Below are 15,438 nucleotides of genomic sequence, written 5' to 3'. Positions count from 1 at the left end.
GTCAGGGCATTGCCCGTTTGGAAGCCCGTTCGGAAGGCAAGAGGAGGCGGAGGCGGAGGCGGAGGCGGGAATCTCTGCTCAATTTTTTCCCGAGGCCTGGGGACAAGCCTTTGCACATTTGATCCTGCCGGGCCTGCATCAGCAGATCCTGCTCCGATGGCAAGGGAGAGCCTGCAGGTGTAAATCAAAGAAAGGGGAGAAATCCGCAAGAGGCGGGTTAACAAATTCCAGTGGCAGGCCCATGTTCCCCAGGAAGCAAGTACTTCCTCCTGCTCCCTTCAGTGGGAAAAGACATAGGAGGTGTATTTCTCTAAGCAGGGGCTCTGCGTAGGTGGCACTGCATTGCTTTGGGAAGCATCCATGCTAAGTGCAGAGTAGCAGCAGACCCCACAGCTGAGACGTGAATTGGGACTGTTAAGGAAGGGCACTGGGAGGGTGAGGAGGGCAGAGGAAAATGCTTTAAAAAAGCATCTGCAAGTTCCTACACACCCGCTGAAAACCCATACCAGGGATGGGGCTCGAACCCATGCGGACAACTGTCCATTGGATCTTAAGTCCAACGCCTTAACCACTCGGCCACCCTGGTGAGACCCTAGGCCCTGCCTTACTCAGCTCCCTTTTCATGCTGGCTGCTCCAGCGCAGGCTGTCCAGCAAGAGGTGATTGCAGAGTAAAAAGGCTTTTGCAGGAGGATAAAGGTAATTGCTTATGACAAACACACTGTGTGACACCTAACTTTTCCCCACTCGTACTTTATGGGCAATCTATACAGTGGAGTTAGCTTAGTCACAATAAGGAAGTGAGCAAGGCAGGCTCACAAGAGCATCTCCTCCCTGGTGGTCTAGTGGCTAGGATTCGGCGCTTTCACCGCCGCGGCCCGGGTTCGATTCCCGGTCAGGGAAGATCCCTCTAAGACGTAGACGTGCGTAATTTGTCCACGCAGCTCAGCTTTTTTTAATCGAAGGTCCTTAAAAAGGCACCCCGACCTATAGACGAAAGCAGAGGAAAGGGGCTGGGTCCCCTGTGTCCCAGGTTGCTTTGCTCCCATTGCCCTCAGCCACCTTCATGCGCACGCAGTCCCCCACCCAGTCAGGTGCTCTATGTGGGCGTAAAGTGCAGTACCAGCTCATCAGAAAGGTAAATTGCTGGAAAACCCGGCTGCGATGTATACATCTACTTTGGAGCACTCTTCTCCCTTGCACTCTTGAATCGGTCATTCGCAATGTATTCTTCCAGCAAGCTGAATAACGAGGTAGGTGTGAGAAGGTGTACCAGCTGTCTTTGAGCTATCAGCGGCCACTAGGTGTCCCTCTTGTGATTTCCCGGGGATCCCGATTATACAGGAATTCGTCGGTTCAGTAGCACGGGGGAGGGGATGGCCTGTGCTTGGAAGTGACAAACAGTCTGGTGGAATCATGAGTGTTTTTTCAAGTTCTGATTCATATTCGCTGTAGAATAAAATATGCTTTCAGCCCCCATGAGCTTTGTCACTAGGAGAGCAGTGTAGGAACTTTTGCTGTATAGCTGTGGGTTCCCTGGTGGTCTAGTGGTTAGGATTCGGCGCTCTCACCGCCGCGGCCCGGGTTCGATTCCCGGTCAGGGAACAGTCCTTCTTCTGCCCTTGAATGCTTTTCCTTCCCGCAGGTCAGGGCTTCTCAAAATGAATTTGCTTTTCTGACAAACAGTTTGCCTAGCATCCCGCAATCTGGCTCCTAATTTGATTTTCGCAAGGTTCCCTTTGAGTTGCTTTCCTCGGCGGGAGGAAAATCTCTTGTGCAAGGCTCTTGAGGAAGTGAGATTCTGTATTCCGAGGTGCGCTTCTTTTCGTAGGCTTCTGACCACATGGTGTGCGGCAGGAAGTCATCTTTGACAGGGCCGCAGGCTTTGTCTCCAAATGGCATCCCGGACCCACTGCAACCCACCTTTTTGCTGAAACGGAAGTCTGGTTCAGGGTAAGAAAAAGCTGAGCTGCACGTACCGAAAGCAGCAGAGCCCAGCGGCGGAGAGGGTGTGGCCAGGGCTGTCTGATTTGCATAGTGACCAGTGGCATCTTGGGAATGTACAGGCTTTGGAGCCTAACGGGTGCTGCAGGGGTCTGCCTGGCCGGAGAAATGCCTGTCTGGCGCTCCCCTCAGGACACACGTGTCTTCCGTTCGAGCATGGAGGGTGAGGGACATGGGTCACCCTCATATACAGGGGTGTGGGCATGGGCAGGGTGGGGCGTGGGGTACCCGTCAGGGCATTGCCCGTTTGGAAGCCCGTTCGGAAGGCAAGAGGAGGCGGAGGCGGAGGCGGGAATCTCTGCTCAATTTTTTCCCGAGGCCTGGGGACAAGCCTTTGCACATTTGATCCTGCCGGGCCTGCATCAGCAGATCCTGCTCCGATGGCAAGGGAGAGCCTGCAGGTGTAAATCAAAGAAAGGGGAGAAATCCGCAAGAGGCGGGTTAACAAATTCCAGTGGCAGGCCCATGTTCCCCAGGAAGCAAGTACTTCCTCCTGCTCCCTTCAGTGGGAAAAGACATAGGAGGTGTATTTCTCTAAGCAGGGGCTCTGCGTAGGTGGCACTGCATTGCTTTGGGAAGCATCCATGCTAAGTGCAGAGTAGCAGCAGACCCCACAGCTGAGACGTGAATTGGGACTGTTAAGGAAGGGCACTGGGAGGGTGAGGAGGGCAGAGGAAAATGCTTTAAAAAAGCATCTGCAAGTTCCTACACACCCGCTGAAAACCCATACCAGGGATGGGGCTCGAACCCATGCGGACAACTGTCCATTGGATCTTAAGTCCAACGCCTTAACCACTCGGCCACCCTGGTGAGACCCTAGGCCCTGCCTTACTCAGCTCCCTTTTCATGCTGGCTGCTCCAGCGCAGGCTGTCCAGCAAGAGGTGATTGCAGAGTAAAAAGGCTTTTGCAGGAGGATAAAGGTAATTGCTTATGACAAACACACTGTGTGACACCTAACTTTTCCCCACTCGTACTTTATGGGCAATCTATACAGTGGAGTTAGCTTAGTCACAATAAGGAAGTGAGCAAGGCAGGCTCACAAGAGCATCTCCTCCCTGGTGGTCTAGTGGCTAGGATTCGGCGCTTTCACCGCCGCGGCCCGGGTTCGATTCCCGGTCAGGGAAGATCCCTCTAAGACGTAGACGTGCGTAATTTGTCCACGCAGCTCAGCTTTTTTTAATCGAAGGTCCTTAAAAAGGCACCCCGACCTATAGACGAAAGCAGAGGAAAGGGGCTGGGTCCCCTGTGTCCCAGGTTGCTTTGCTCCCATTGCCCTCAGCCACCTTCATGCGCACGCAGTCCCCCACCCAGTCAGGTGCTCTATGTGGGCGTAAAGTGCAGTACCAGCTCATCAGAAAGGTAAATTGCTGGAAAACCCGGCTGCGATGTATACATCTACTTTGGAGCACTCTTCTCCCTTGCACTCTTGAATCGGTCATTCGCAATGTATTCTTCCAGCAAGCTGAATAACGAGGTAGGTGTGAGAAGGTGTACCAGCTGTCTTTGAGCTATCAGCGGCCACTAGGTGTCCCTCTTGTGATTTCCCGGGGATCCCGATTGTACAGGAATTCGTCGGTTCAGTAGCACGGGGGAGGGGATGGCCTGTGCTTGGAAGTGACAAACAGTCTGGTGGAATCATGAGTGTTTTTTCAAGTTCTGATTCATATTCGCTGTAGAATAAAATATGCTTTCAGCCCCCATGAGCTTTGTCACTAGGAGAGCAGTGTAGGAACTTTTGCTGTATAGCTGTGGGTTCCCTGGTGGTCTAGTGGTTAGGATTCGGCGCTCTCACCGCCGCGGCCCGGGTTCGATTCCCGGTCAGGGAACAGTCCTTCTTCTGCCCTTGAATGCTTTTCCTTCCCGCAGGTCAGGGCTTCTCAAAATGAATTTGCTTTTCTGACAAACAGTTTGCCTAGCATCCCGCAATCTGGCTCCTAATTTGATTTTCGCAAGGTTCCCTTTGAGTTGCTTTCCTCGGCGGGAGGAAAATCTCTTGTGCAAGGCTCTTGAGGAAGTGAGATTCTGTATTCCGAGGTGCGCTTCTTTTCGTAGGCTTCTGACCACATGGTGTGCGGCAGGAAGTCATCTTTGACAGGGCCGCAGGCTTTGTCTCCAAATGGCATCCCGGACCCACTGCAACCCACCTTTTTGCTGAAACGGAAGTCTGGTTCAGGGTAAGAAAAAGCTGAGCTGCACGTACCGAAAGCAGCAGAGCCCAGCGGCGGAGAGGGTGTGGCCAGGGCTGTCTGATTTGCATAGTGACCAGTGGCATCTTGGGAATGTACAGGCTTTGGAGCCTAACGGGTGCTGCAGGGGTCTGCCTGGCCGGAGAAATGCCTGTCTGGCGCTCCCCTCAGGACACACGTGTCTTCCGTTCGAGCATGGAGGGTGAGGGACATGGGTCACCCTCATATACAGGGGTGTGGGCATGGGCAGGGTGGGGCGTGGGGTACCCGTCAGGGCATTGCCCGTTTGGAAGCCCGTTCGGAAGGCAAGAGGAGGCGGAGGCGGAGGCGGGAATCTCTGCTCAATTTTTTCCCGAGGCCTGGGGACAAGCCTTTGCACATTTGATCCAGCCGGGCCTGCATCAGCAGATCCTGCTCCGATGGCAAGGGAGAGCCTGCAGGTGTAAATCAAAGAAAGGGGAGAAATCCGCAAGAGGCGGGTTAACAAATTCCAGTGGCAGGCCCATGTTCCCCAGGAAGCAAGTACTTCCTCCTGCTCCCTTCAGTGGGAAAAGACATAGGAGGTGTATTTCTCTAAGCAGGGGCTCTGCGTAGGTGGCACTGCATTGCTTTGGGAAGCATCCATGCTAAGTGCAGAGTAGCAGCAGACCCCACAGCTGAGACGTGAATTGGGACTGTTAAGGAAGGGCACTGGGAGGGTGAGGAGGGCAGAGGAAAATGCTTTAAAAAAGCATCTGCAAGTTCCTACACACCCGCTGAAAACCCATACCAGGGATGGGGCTCGAACCCATGCGGACAACTGTCCATTGGATCTTAAGTCCAACGCCTTAACCACTCGGCCACCCTGGTGAGACCCTAGGCCCTGCCTTACTCAGCTCCCTTTTCATGCTGGCTGCTCCAGCGCAGGCTGTCCAGCAAGAGGTGATTGCAGAGTAAAAAGGCTTTTGCAGGAGGATAAAGGTAATTGCTTATGACAAACACACTGTGTGACACCTAACTTTTCCCCACTCGTACTTTATGGGCAATCTATACAGTGGAGTTAGCTTAGTCACAATAAGGAAGTGAGCAAGGCAGGCTCACAAGAGCATCTCCTCCCTGGTGGTCTAGTGGCTAGGATTCGGCGCTTTCACCGCCGCGGCCCGGGTTCGATTCCCGGTCAGGGAAGATCCCTCTAAGACGTAGACGTGCGTAATTTGTCCACGCAGCTCAGCTTTTTTTAATCGAAGGTCCTTAAAAAGGCACCCCGACCTATAGACGAAAGCAGAGGAAAGGGGCTGGGTCCCCTGTGTCCCAGGTTGCTTTGCTCCCATTGCCCTCAGCCACCTTCATGCACACGCAGTCCCCCACCCAGTCAGGTGCTCTATGTGGGCGTAAAGTGCAGTACCAGCTCATCAGAAAGGTAAATTGCTGGAAAACCCGGCTGCGATGTATACATCTACTTTGGAGCACTCTTCTCCCTTGCACTCTTGAATCGGTCATTCGCAATGTATTCTTCCAGCAAGCTGAATAACGAGGTAGGTGTGAGAAGGTGTACCAGCTGTCTTTGAGCTATCAGCGGCCACTAGGTGTCCCTCTTGTGATTTCCCGGGGATCCCGATTGTACAGGAATTCGTCGGTTCAGTGGCACGGGGGAGGGGATGGCCTGTGCTTGGAAGTGACAAACAGTCTGGTGGAATCATGAGTGTTTTTTCAAGTTCTGATTCATATTCGCTGTAGAATAAAATATGCTTTCAGCCCCCATGAGCTTTGTCACTAGGAGAGCAGTGTAGGAACTTTTGCTGTATGGCTGTGGGTTCCCTGGTGGTCTAGTGGTTAGGATTCGGCGCTCTCACCGCCGCGGCCCGGGTTCGATTCCCGGTCAGGAAACAGTCCTTCTTCTGCCCTTGAATGCTTTTCCTTCCCGCAGGTCAGGGCTTCTCAAAATGAATTTGCTTTTCTGACAAACAGTTTGCCTAGCATCCCGCAATCTGGCTCCTAATTTGATTTTCGCAAGGTTCCCTTTGAGTTGCTTTCCTCGGCGGGAGGAAAATCTCTTGTGCAAGGCTCTTGAGGAAGTGAGATTCTGTATTCCGAGGTGCGCTTCTTTTCGTAGGCTTCTGACCACATGGTGTGCGGCAGGAAGTCATCTTTGACAGGGCCGCAGGCTTTGTCTCCAAATGGCATCCCGGACCCACTGCAACCCACCTTTTTGCTGAAACGGAAGTCTGGTTCAGGGTAAGAAAAAGCTGAGCTGCACGTACCGAAAGCAGCAGAGCCCAGCGGCGGAGAGGGTGTGGCCAGGGCTGTCTGATTTGCATAGTGACCAGTGGCATCTTGGGAATGTACAGGCTTTGGAGCCTAACGGGTGCTGCAGGGGTCTGCCTGGCCGGAGAAATGTCTGTCTGGCGCTCCCCTCAGGACACACGTGTCTTCCGTTCGAGCATGGAGGGTGAGGGACATGGGTCACCCTCATATACAGGGGTGTGGGCATGGGCAGGATGGGGCGTGGGGGACCCGTCAGGGCATTGCCCGTTTGGAAGCCCGTTCGGAAGGCAAGAGGAGGCGGAGGCGGAGGCGGAGGCGGGAATCTCTGCTCAATTTTTTCCCGAGGCCTGGGGACAAGCCTTTGCACATTTGATCCTGCCGGGCCTGCATCAGCAGATCCTGCTCCGATGGCAAGGGAGAGCCTGCAGGTGTAAATCAGAGAAAGGGGAGAAATCCGCAAGAGGCGGGTTAACAAATTCCAGTGGCAGGCCCATGTTCCCCAGGAAGCAAGTACTTCCTCCTGCTCCCTTCAGTGGGAAAAGACATAGGAGGTGTATTTCTCTAAGCAGGGGCTCTGCGTAGGTGGCACTGCATTGCTTTGGGAAGCATCCATGCTAAGTGCAGAGTAGCAGCAGACCCCACAGCTGAGACGTGAATTGGGACTGTTAAGGAAGGGCACTGGGAGGGTGAGGAGGGCAGAGGAAAATGCTTTAAAAAAGCATCTGCAAGTTCCTACACACCCGCTGAAAACCCATACCAGGGATGGGGCTCGAACCCATGCGGACAACTGTCCATTGGATCTTAAGTCCAACGCCTTAACCACTCGGCCACCCTGGTGAGACCCTAGGCCCTGCCTTACTCAGCTCCCTTTTCATGCTGGCTGCTCCAGCGCAGGCTGTCCAGCAAGAGGTGATTGCAGAGTAAAAAGGCTTTTGCAGGAGGATAAAGGTAATTGCTTATGACAAACACACTGTGTGACACCTAACTTTTCCCCACTCGTACTTTATGGGCAATCTATACAGTGGAGTTAGCTTAGTCACAATAAGGAAGTGAGCAAGGCAGGCTCACAAGAGCATCTCCTCCCTGGTGGTCTAGTGGCTAGGATTCGGCGCTTTCACCGCCGCGGCCCGGGTTCGATTCCCGGTCAGGGAAGATCCCTCTAAGACGTAGACGTGCGTAATTTGTCCACGCAGCTCAGCTTTTTTTAATCGAAGGTCCTTAAAAAGGCACCCCGACCTATAGACGAAAGCAGAGGAAAGGGGCTGGGTCCCCTGTGTCCCAGGTTGCTTTGCTCCCATTGCCCTCAGCCACCTTCATGCGCACGCAGTCCCCCACCCAGTCAGGTGCTCTATGTGGGCGTAAAGTGCAGTACCAGCTCATCAGAAAGGTAAATTGCTGGAAAACCCGGCTGCGATGTATACATCTACTTTGGAGCACTCTTCTCCCTTGCACTCTTGAATCGGTCATTCGCAATGTATTCTTCCAGCAAGCTGAATAACGAGGTAGGTGTGAGAAGGTGTACCAGCTGTCTTTGAGCTATCAGCGGCCACTAGGTGTCCCTCTTGTGATTTCCCGGGGATCCCGATTGTACAGGAATTCGTCGGTTCAGTAGCACGGGGGAGGGGATGGCCTGTGCTTGGAAGTGACAAACAGTCTGGTGGAATCATGAGTGTTTTTTCAAGTTCTGATTCATATTCGCTGTAGAATAAAATATGCTTTCAGCCCCCATGAGCTTTGTCACTAGGAGAGCAGTGTAGGAACTTTTGCTGTATAGCTGTGGGTTCCCTGGTGGTCTAGTGGTTAGGATTCGGCGCTCTCACCGCCGCGGCCCGGGTTCGATTCCCGGTCAGGGAACAGTCCTTCTTCTGCCCTTGAATGCTTTTCCTTCCCGCAGGTCAGGGCTTCTCAAAATGAATTTGCTTTTCTGACAAACAGTTTGCCTAGCATCCCGCAATCTGGCTCCTAATTTGATTTTCGCAAGGTTCCCTTTGAGTTGCTTTCCTCGGCGGGAGGAAAATCTCTTGTGCAAGGCTCTTGAGGAAGTGAGATTCTGTATTCCGAGGTGCGCTTCTTTTCGTAGGCTTCTGACCACATGGTGTGCGGCAGGAAGTCATCTTTGACAGGGCCGCAGGCTTTGTCTCCAAATGGCATCCCGGACCCACTGCAACCCACCTTTTTGCTGAAACGGAAGTCTGGTTCAGGGTAAGAAAAAGCTGAGCTGCACGTACCGAAAGCAGCAGAGCCCAGCGGCGGAGAGGGTGTGGCCAGGGCTGTCTGATTTGCATAGTGACCAGTGGCATCTTGGGAATGTACAGGCTTTGGAGCCTAACGGGTGCTGCAGGGGTCTGCCTGGCCGGAGAAATGCCTGTCTGGCGCTCCCCTCAGGACACACGTGTCTTCCGTTCGAGCATGGAGGGTGAGGGACATGGGTCACCCTCATATACAGGGGTGTGGGCATGGGCAGGGTGGGGCGTGGGGTACCCGTCAGGGCATTGCCCGTTTGGAAGCCCGTTCGGAAGGCAAGAGGAGGCGGAGGCGGAGGCGGGAATCTCTGCTCAATTTTTTCCCGAGGCCTGGGGACAAGCCTTTGCACATTTGATCCAGCCGGGCCTGCATCAGCAGATCCTGCTCCGATGGCAAGGGAGAGCCTGCAGGTGTAAATCAAAGAAAGGGGAGAAATCCGCAAGAGGCGGGTTAACAAATTCCAGTGGCAGGCCCATGTTCCCCAGGAAGCAAGTACTTCCTCCTGCTCCCTTCAGTGGGAAAAGACATAGGAGGTGTATTTCTCTAAGCAGGGGCTCTGCGTAGGTGGCACTGCATTGCTTTGGGAAGCATCCATGCTAAGTGCAGAGTAGCAGCAGACCCCACAGCTGAGACGTGAATTGGGACTGTTAAGGAAGGGCACTGGGAGGGTGAGGAGGGCAGAGGAAAATGCTTTAAAAAAGCATCTGCAAGTTCCTACACACCCGCTGAAAACCCATACCAGGGATGGGGCTCGAACCCATGCGGACAACTGTCCATTGGATCTTAAGTCCAACGCCTTAACCACTCGGCCACCCTGGTGAGACCCTAGGCCCTGCCTTACTCAGCTCCCTTTTCATGCTGGCTGCTCCAGCGCAGGCTGTCCAGCAAGAGGTGATTGCAGAGTAAAAAGGCTTTTGCAGGAGGATAAAGGTAATTGCTTATGACAAACACACTGTGTGACACCTAACTTTTCCCCACTCGTACTTTATGGGCAATCTATACAGTGGAGTTAGCTTAGTCACAATAAGGAAGTGAGCAAGGCAGGCTCACAAGAGCATCTCCTCCCTGGTGGTCTAGTGGCTAGGATTCGGCGCTTTCACCGCCGCGGCCCGGGTTCGATTCCCGGTCAGGGAAGATCCCTCTAAGACGTAGACGTGCGTAATTTGTCCACGCAGCTCAGCTTTTTTTAATCGAAGGTCCTTAAAAAGGCACCCCGACCTATAGACGAAAGCAGAGGAAAGGGGCTGGGTCCCCTGTGTCCCAGGTTGCTTTGCTCCCATTGCCCTCAGCCACCTTCATGCACACGCAGTCCCCCACCCAGTGAGGTGCTCTATGTGGGCGTAAAGTGCAGTACCAGCTCATCAGAAAGGTAAATTGCTGGAAAACCCGGCTGCGATGTATACATCTACTTTGGAGCACTCTTCTCCCTTGCACTCTTGAATCGGTCATTCGCAATGTATTCTTCCAGCAAGCTGAATAACGAGGTAGGTGTGAGAAGGTGTACCAGCTGTCTTTGAGCTATCAGCGGCCACTAGGTGTCCCTCTTGTGATTTCCCGGGGATCCCGATTGTACAGGAATTCGTCGGTTCAGTGGCACGGGGGAGGGGATGGCCTGTGCTTGGAAGTGACAAACAGTCTGGTGGAATCATGAGTGTTTTTTCAAGTTCTGATTCATATTCGCTGTAGAATAAAATATGCTTTCAGCCCCCATGAGCTTTGTCACTAGGAGAGCAGTGTAGGAACTTTTGCTGTATGGCTGTGGGTTCCCTGGTGGTCTAGTGGTTAGGATTCGGCGCTCTCACCGCCGCGGCCCGGGTTCGATTCCCGGTTAGGAAACAGTCCTTCTTCTGCCCTTGAATGCTTTTCCTTCCCGCAGGTCAGGGCTTCTCAAAATGAATTTGCTTTTCTGACAAACAGTTTGCCTAGCATCCCGCAATCTGGCTCCTAATTTGATTTTCGCAAGGTTCCCTTTGAGTTGCTTTCCTCGGCGGGAGGAAAATCTCTTGTGCAAGGCTCTTGAGGAAGTGAGATTCTGTATTCCGAGGTGCGCTTCTTTTCGTAGGCTTCTGACCACATGGTGTGCGGCAGGAAGTCATCTTTGACAGGGCCGCAGGCTTTGTCTCCAAATGGCATCCCGGACCCACTGCAACCCACCTTTTTGCTGAAACGGAAGTCTGGTTCAGGGTAAGAAAAAGCTGAGCTGCACGTACCGAAAGCAGCAGAGCCCAGCGGCGGAGAGGGTGTGGCCAGGGCTGTCTGATTTGCATAGTGACCAGTGGCATCTTGGGAATGTACAGGCTTTGGAGCCTAACGGGTGCTGCAGGGGTCTGCCTGGCCGGAGAAATGTCTGTCTGGCGCTCCCCTCAGGACACACGTGTCTTCCGTTCGAGCATGGAGGGTGAGGGACATGGGTCACCCTCATATACAGGGGTGTGGGCATGGGCAGGATGGGGCGTGGGGGACCCGTCAGGGCATTGCCCGTTTGGAAGCCCGTTCGGAAGGCAAGAGGAGGCGGAGGCGGAGGCGGAGGCGGGAATCTCTGCTCAATTTTTTCCCGAGGCCTGGGGACAAGCCTTTGCACATTTGATCCTGCCGGGCCTGCATCAGCAGATCCTGCTCCGATGGCAAGGGAGAGCCTGCAGGTGTAAATCAAAGAAAGGGGAGAAATCCGCAAGAGGCGGGTTAACAAATTCCAGTGGCAGGCCCATGTTCCCCAGGAAGCAAGTACTTCCTCCTGCTCCCTTCAGTGGGAAAAGACATAGGAGGTGTATTTCTCTAAGCAGGGGCTCTGCGTAGGTGGCACTGCATTGCTTTGGGAAGCATCCATGCTAAGTGCAGAGTAGCAGCAGACCCCACAGCTGAGACGTGAATTGGGACTGTTAAGGAAGGGCACTGGGAGGGTGAGGAGGGCAGAGGAAAATGCTTTAAAAAAGCATCTGCAAGTTCCTACACACCCGCTGAAAACCCATACCAGGGATGGGGCTCGAACCCATGCGGACAACTGTCCATTGGATCTTAAGTCCAACGCCTTAACCACTCGGCCACCCTGGTGAGACCCTAGGCCCTGCCTTACTCAGCTCCCTTTTCATGCTGGCTGCTCCAGCGCAGGCTGTCCAGCAAGAGGTGATTGCAGAGTAAAAAGGCTTTTGCAGGAGGATAAAGGTAATTGCTTATGACAAACACACTGTGTGACACCTAACTTTTCCCCACTCGTACTTTATGGGCAATCTATACAGTGGAGTTAGCTTAGTCACAATAAGGAAGTGAGCAAGGCAGGCTCACAAGAGCATCTCCTCCCTGGTGGTCTAGTGGCTAGGATTCGGCGCTTTCACCGCCGCGGCCCGGGTTCGATTCCCGGTCAGGGAAGATCCCTCTAAGACGTAGACGTGCGTAATTTGTCCACGCAGCTCAGCTTTTTTTAATCGAAGGTCCTTAAAAAGGCACCCCGACCTATAGACGAAAGCAGAGGAAAGGGGCTGGGTCCCCTGTGTCCCAGGTTGCTTTGCTCCCATTGCCCTCAGCCACCTTCATGCGCACGCAGTCCCCCACCCAGTCAGGTGCTCTATGTGGGCGTAAAGTGCAGTACCAGCTCATCAGAAAGGTAAATTGCTGGAAAACCCGGCTGCGATGTATACATCTACTTTGGAGCACTCTTCTCCCTTGCACTCTTGAATCGGTCATTCGCAATGTATTCTTCCAGCAAGCTGAATAACGAGGTAGGTGTGAGAAGGTGTACCAGCTGTCTTTGAGCTATCAGCGGCCACTAGGTGTCCCTCTTGTGATTTCCCGGGGATCCCGATTGTACAGGAATTCGTCGGTTCAGTAGCACGGGGGAGGGGATGGCCTGTGCTTGGAAGTGACAAACAGTCTGGTGGAATCATGAGTGTTTTTTCAAGTTCTGATTCATATTCGCTGTAGAATAAAATATGCTTTCAGCCCCCATGAGCTTTGTCACTAGGAGAGCAGTGTAGGAACTTTTGCTGTATAGCTGTGGGTTCCCTGGTGGTCTAGTGGTTAGGATTCGGCGCTCTCACCGCCGCGGCCTGGGTTCGATTCCCGGTCAGGGAACAGTCCTTCTTCTGCCCTTGAATGCTTTTCCTTCCCGCAGGTCAGGGCTTCTCAAAATGAATTTGCTTTTCTGACAAACAGTTTGCCTAGCATCCCGCAATCTGGCTCCTAATTTGATTTTCGCAAGGTTCCCTTTGAGTTGCTTTCCTCGGCGGGAGGAAAATCTCTTGTGCAAGGCTCTTGAGGAAGTGAGATTCTGTATTCCGAGGTGCGCTTCTTTTCGTAGGCTTCTGACCACATGGTGTGCGGCAGGAAGTCATCTTTGACAGGGCCGCAGGCTTTGTCTCCAAATGGCATCCCGGACCCACTGCAACCCACCTTTTTGCTGAAACGGAAGTCTGGTTCAGGGTAAGAAAAAGCTGAACTGCACGTACCGAAAGCAGCAGAGCCCAGCGGCGGAGAGGGTGTGGCCAGGGCTGTCTGATTTGCATAGTGACCAGTGGCATCTTGGGAATGTACAGGCTTTGGAGCCTAACGGGTGCTGCAGGGGTCTGCCTGGCCGGAGAAATGCCTGTCTGGCGCTCCCCTCAGGACACACGTGTCTTCCGTTCGAGCATGGAGGGTGAGGGACATGGGTCACCCTCATATACAGGGGTGTGGGCATGGGCAGGGTGGGGCGTGGGGTACCCGTCAGGGCATTGCCCGTTTGGAAGCCCGTTCGGAAGGCAAGAGGAGGCGGAGGCGGAGGCGGGAATCTCTGCTCAATTTTTTCCCGAGGCCTGGGGACAAGCCTTTGCACATTTGATCCAGCCGGGCCTGCATCAGCAGATCCTGCTCCGATGGCAAGGGAGAGCCTGCAGGTGTAAATCAAAGAAAGGGGAGAAATCCGCAAGAGGCGGGTTAACAAATTCCAGTGGCAGGCCCATGTTCCCCAGGAAGCAAGTACTTCCTCCTGCTCCCTTCAGTGGGAAAAGACATAGGAGGTGTATTTCTCTAAGCAGGGGCTCTGCGTAGGTGGCACTGCATTGCTTTGGGAAGCATCCATGCTAAGTGCAGAGTAGCAGCAGACCCCACAGCTGAGACGTGAATTGGGACTGTTAAGGAAGGGCACTGGGAGGGTGAGGAGGGCAGAGGAAAATGCTTTAAAAAAGCATCTGCAAGTTCCTACACACCCGCTGAAAACCCATACCAGGGATGGGGCTCGAACCCATGCGGACAACTGTCCATTGGATCTTAAGTCCAACGCCTTAACCACTCGGCCACCCTGGTGAGACCCTAGGCCCTGCCTTACTCAGCTCCCTTTTCATGCTGGCTGCTCCAGCGCAGGCTGTCCAGCAAGAGGTGATTGCAGAGTAAAAAGGCTTTTGCAGGAGGATAAAGGTAATTGCTTATGACAAACACACTGTGTGACACCTAACTTTTCCCCACTCGTACTTTATGGGCAATCTATACAGTGGAGTTAGCTTAGTCACAATAAGGAAGTGAGCAAGGCAGGCTCACAAGAGCATCTCCTCCCTGGTGGTCTAGTGGCTAGGATTCGGCGCTTTCACCGCCGCGGCCCGGGTTCGATTCCCGGTCAGGGAAGATCCCTCTAAGACGTAGACGTGCGTAATTTGTCCACGCAGCTCAGCTTTTTTTAATCGAAGGTCCTTAAAAAGGCACCCCGACCTATAGACGAAAGCAGAGGAAAGGGGCTGGGTCCCCTGTGTCCCAGGTTGCTTTGCTCCCATTGCCCTCAGCCACCTTCATGCGCACGCAGTCCCCCACCCAGTCAGGTGCTCTATGTGGGCGTAAAGTGCAGTACCAGCTCATCAGAAAGGTAAATTGCTGGAAAACCCGGCTGCGATGTATACATCTACTTTGGAGCACTCTTCTCCCTTGCACTCTTGAATCGGTCATTCGCAATGTATTCTTCCAGCAAGCTGAATAACGAGGTATGTGTGAGAAGGTGTACCAGCTGTCTTTGAGCTATCAGCGGCCACTAGGTGTCCCTCTTGTGATTTCCCGGGGATCCCGATTGTACAGGAATTCGTCGGTTCAGTAGCACGGGGGAGGGGATGGCCTGTGCTTGGAAGTGACAAACAGTCTGGTGGAATCATGAGTGTTTTTTCAAGTTCTGATTCATATTCGCTGTAGAATAAAATATGCTTTCAGCCCCCATGAGCTTTGTCACTAGGAGAGCAGTGTAGGAACTTTTGCTGTATGGCTGTGGGTTCCCTGGTGGTCTAGTGGTTAGGATTCGGCGCTCTCACCGCCGCGGCCCGGGTTCGATTCCCGGTCAGGGAACAGTCCTTCTTCTGCCCTTGAATGCTTTTCCTTCCCGCAGGTCAGGGCTTCTCAAAATGAATTTGCTTTTCTGACAAACAGTTTGCCTAGCATCCCGCAATCTGGCTCCTAATTTGATTTTCGCAAGGTTCCCTTTGAGTTGCTTTCCTCGGCGGGAGGACAATCTCTTGTGCAAGGCTCTTGAGGAAGTGAGATTCTGTATTCCGAGGTGCGCTTCTTTTCGTAGGCTTCTGACCACATGGTGTGCGGCAGGAAGTCATCTTTGACAGGGCCGCAGGCTTTGTCTCCAAATGGCATCCCGGACCCACTGCAACCCACCTTTTTGCTGAAACGGAAGTCTGGTTCAGGGTAAGAAAAAGCTGAGCTGCACGTACCGAAAGCAGCAGAGCCCAGCGGCGGAGAGGGTGTGGCCAGGGCTGTCTGATTTGCATAGTGACCAGTGGCATCTTGGGAATCTACAGGCTTTG

At 53.4% G+C, this 15,438-nt stretch overlaps 18 non-coding genes across 18 annotated transcripts; 11 read left to right on the top strand and 7 right to left on the bottom strand.

The window, feature by feature from the left end:
- Positions 1-503: 503 nt before the first annotated feature.
- On the bottom strand, positions 504-586 carry TRNAL-UAA (transfer RNA leucine (anticodon UAA)). Its single transcript has one exon. It is a non-coding gene; the product is annotated as a tRNA-Leu (tRNA).
- A 243-nt stretch (positions 587-829) lies between these two features.
- TRNAE-UUC (transfer RNA glutamic acid (anticodon UUC)) lies at positions 830-901 on the top strand. Its single transcript has one exon. It is a non-coding gene; the product is annotated as a tRNA-Glu (tRNA).
- A 630-nt stretch (positions 902-1,531) lies between these two features.
- Positions 1,532-1,603, top strand: TRNAE-CUC (transfer RNA glutamic acid (anticodon CUC)). Its single transcript has one exon. It is a non-coding gene; the product is annotated as a tRNA-Glu (tRNA).
- Positions 1,604-2,729: 1,126 nt separating this feature from the next.
- Positions 2,730-2,812, bottom strand: TRNAL-UAA (transfer RNA leucine (anticodon UAA)). The gene has a single exon. It is a non-coding gene; the product is annotated as a tRNA-Leu (tRNA).
- A 243-nt stretch (positions 2,813-3,055) lies between these two features.
- On the top strand, positions 3,056-3,127 carry TRNAE-UUC (transfer RNA glutamic acid (anticodon UUC)). The gene has a single exon. It is a non-coding gene; the product is annotated as a tRNA-Glu (tRNA).
- A 630-nt stretch (positions 3,128-3,757) lies between these two features.
- Positions 3,758-3,829, top strand: TRNAE-CUC (transfer RNA glutamic acid (anticodon CUC)). The gene has a single exon. It is a non-coding gene; the product is annotated as a tRNA-Glu (tRNA).
- Positions 3,830-4,955: 1,126 nt separating this feature from the next.
- Positions 4,956-5,038, bottom strand: TRNAL-UAA (transfer RNA leucine (anticodon UAA)). Its single transcript has one exon. It is a non-coding gene; the product is annotated as a tRNA-Leu (tRNA).
- Positions 5,039-5,281: 243 nt separating this feature from the next.
- Positions 5,282-5,353, top strand: TRNAE-UUC (transfer RNA glutamic acid (anticodon UUC)). The gene has a single exon. It is a non-coding gene; the product is annotated as a tRNA-Glu (tRNA).
- Positions 5,354-7,187: 1,834 nt separating this feature from the next.
- TRNAL-UAA (transfer RNA leucine (anticodon UAA)) lies at positions 7,188-7,270 on the bottom strand. Its single transcript has one exon. It is a non-coding gene; the product is annotated as a tRNA-Leu (tRNA).
- Positions 7,271-7,513: 243 nt separating this feature from the next.
- On the top strand, positions 7,514-7,585 carry TRNAE-UUC (transfer RNA glutamic acid (anticodon UUC)). Its single transcript has one exon. It is a non-coding gene; the product is annotated as a tRNA-Glu (tRNA).
- Positions 7,586-8,215: 630 nt separating this feature from the next.
- On the top strand, positions 8,216-8,287 carry TRNAE-CUC (transfer RNA glutamic acid (anticodon CUC)). Its single transcript has one exon. It is a non-coding gene; the product is annotated as a tRNA-Glu (tRNA).
- A 1,126-nt stretch (positions 8,288-9,413) lies between these two features.
- On the bottom strand, positions 9,414-9,496 carry TRNAL-UAA (transfer RNA leucine (anticodon UAA)). Its single transcript has one exon. It is a non-coding gene; the product is annotated as a tRNA-Leu (tRNA).
- A 243-nt stretch (positions 9,497-9,739) lies between these two features.
- TRNAE-UUC (transfer RNA glutamic acid (anticodon UUC)) lies at positions 9,740-9,811 on the top strand. The gene has a single exon. It is a non-coding gene; the product is annotated as a tRNA-Glu (tRNA).
- Positions 9,812-11,645: 1,834 nt separating this feature from the next.
- TRNAL-UAA (transfer RNA leucine (anticodon UAA)) lies at positions 11,646-11,728 on the bottom strand. Its single transcript has one exon. It is a non-coding gene; the product is annotated as a tRNA-Leu (tRNA).
- A 243-nt stretch (positions 11,729-11,971) lies between these two features.
- TRNAE-UUC (transfer RNA glutamic acid (anticodon UUC)) lies at positions 11,972-12,043 on the top strand. Its single transcript has one exon. It is a non-coding gene; the product is annotated as a tRNA-Glu (tRNA).
- Positions 12,044-13,871: 1,828 nt separating this feature from the next.
- Positions 13,872-13,954, bottom strand: TRNAL-UAA (transfer RNA leucine (anticodon UAA)). The gene has a single exon. It is a non-coding gene; the product is annotated as a tRNA-Leu (tRNA).
- A 243-nt stretch (positions 13,955-14,197) lies between these two features.
- On the top strand, positions 14,198-14,269 carry TRNAE-UUC (transfer RNA glutamic acid (anticodon UUC)). The gene has a single exon. It is a non-coding gene; the product is annotated as a tRNA-Glu (tRNA).
- Positions 14,270-14,899: 630 nt separating this feature from the next.
- TRNAE-CUC (transfer RNA glutamic acid (anticodon CUC)) lies at positions 14,900-14,971 on the top strand. The gene has a single exon. It is a non-coding gene; the product is annotated as a tRNA-Glu (tRNA).
- The last annotated feature ends 467 nt before the right edge of the window (positions 14,972-15,438 follow it).

The sequence above is a fragment of the Triturus cristatus genome, chromosome 5_2, assembly GCF_964204655.1.
Source record: "Triturus cristatus chromosome 5_2, aTriCri1.1, whole genome shotgun sequence".
In the NCBI taxonomy this organism is placed as follows: domain Eukaryota; kingdom Metazoa; phylum Chordata; class Amphibia; order Caudata; family Salamandridae; genus Triturus; species Triturus cristatus.
This window is presented reverse-complemented; position numbering and strand designations above follow the sequence as displayed.